Source organism: Triticum urartu, chromosome 3A (assembly GCF_056163025.1).
Source record: "Triticum urartu cultivar PI428250 chromosome 3A, HENAU_Tu73, whole genome shotgun sequence".
NCBI classification, from domain to species: domain Eukaryota; kingdom Viridiplantae; phylum Streptophyta; class Magnoliopsida; order Poales; family Poaceae; genus Triticum; species Triticum urartu.
In genome coordinates, this window is record NC_141875.1 from 26,084,521 (window position 1) to 26,086,369 (window position 1,849).

At 42.7% G+C, this 1,849-nt stretch overlaps 1 long non-coding RNA gene across 1 annotated transcript; it reads right to left on the reverse strand.

Annotated features, from left to right (window-relative positions):
• Positions 1-522, reverse strand: LOC147978096 (uncharacterized). Its single transcript, XR_015599531.1, has 2 exons — positions 423-522; positions 1-323 (listed from the first exon to the last, which is right to left on the reverse strand). It is a non-coding gene; the product is annotated as an uncharacterized LOC147978096 (long non-coding RNA).
• Between the last annotated feature and the right edge of the window lie 1,327 nt (positions 523-1,849).

The window sequence follows — 1,849 nt, forward strand, 5'->3', positions numbered from 1 at the left end:
TAGCATTGAATTATGTTCTATAAAGATTTATTGCGAATAGTCATGCTAATACACCCCATGATATGGCATTGTTATTATTTTTAGCAAACCTGCACTGACATTTTCTTAGCTAGTTAACATTACAGTTTCCTTTATTGGAGCCTTGGAGTAGTGTATGCGCATTAGACACCTGCACAATTTGCCAACAATAGCAGCCTCCAAATTGCATTCCTTGTCCTCAGGGCACATAAGGACTCGGGGGCAATCTTCCTGACAACTACCAATCGAATACCCACCAATCTTCTTCAGGTATTTGAATGTACACCTTTGTTTTGTATCTGCATCTGCAAAATATTACCAACAAGAAGAAATTGAAATCATGGAAAGAACAATTTCGTTGATTTGGTTCATCCAACACTCTTGGAGGAACTGACTAAACATACTTGATGCTAACACAAGAAAGGCAAGTGTTAGGAGTAGCGTCAAAGCTGCAATCTTCATCCTAACTTGTATGTGGCGTTGGTAGGAAAGTGACTGCTTGTGAGCCTTGAGGAAGAGAAAATGAGATGGCAACCCTTTTTATAGTAGGTTTGATATTAATGCTAATTATTGTAATACAAAAATAGCATGAAAACAAAGATTGGATAAGTTCTGTCGTACTAAAAGCAATTAAGTGGACTTCAGGATAAGATATGTACAAACGCTTTCTAGTAGAGCAAGGAGACGAAATTAAGAGATTGCACCGTTGAGCAGACGATTTCACATGAAAAGGATAGATAAAAGAAGAGCATCTATCTGTACAGTTACTAAGCTCCCTTGAAATAAGCTCTCCTAGTGAATCCAGGGTGTGAAAAGTGCATGAGCCCTGGGTGTTATTTTTGCATAGATGCTCCATATTTGGTAGTAATATTTTTGCAATTATGATATTTCTAACAGTTACCAAATATGAGCGGTGGGTAACCTATTACCTCTCCTTGATGACATATTACCTCATCGGGGGTTAATAGGTCGTCAAGTTCAATATAAGCCCTTGGATACAAAATAATTAACGACCAATAATAGTTGGAACCACCTTAAAATTTCTAGTTTTATAATAAGTGCATCCACATAGCCACTGCTGTTTAGAATTTTTAAGTTCCAGGGAAGTTCAATATTAAGTGCTAGTACAAAAGTTCAGTTTTTCATTTTATAATTGGTTTGTCAGGCAGTCGCCGCGCTCATTCCCTTACTCTCTCTTTCTCTCGCTCTCGATGAACTCACAAGAGAAAGTGGTTTTTGCACAGCGCACAACTTGCTGCTTTTCCCGTTTTCTCTTCCTCTTATTCAGTAAGTCATCAACTGTCCCGACCGATTCGCACGCCACTACCCCGATCCTTCGAACGTGCCATCCCACGTTCACGAAGAGGGCGTGCTCACCGCGGTCACCTCCTACTCCTACTCGCGCACGGCACGCACAATCCACGGCCATGCACCTTATTACATGCAAAGCAAAGCTAATGAACCGGGGAAACCGGCTCAACTACGATCGGTTCAGGGTTTAACTAACATTGCCTCCCTACACCCTGAACCACTACTGGATTTGAACTACACCAATTTCTTCTCGGAGTTCCTGAAACTTGACACGCCCGAGTGCCTTTGTCAGGATGTTGGCGAGCTGTCCACTGGTGCCGATGAACTCAACCTCAACACGCCCGTCTTCAACACATTCGCGCAGGAAGTGAAACCTTGTGTCGATGTTCTTACTGCGGTCATGGAAAACGGGGTTCTTGCTGAGGGAGATAGCTGCCTTGTTGTCGATCTTCAGCTTGACCTGTTCGGCCTCTTCGTTTTTCATGTCACCAAGCAGGCGCGCGAGCCACACGCCCTGGCA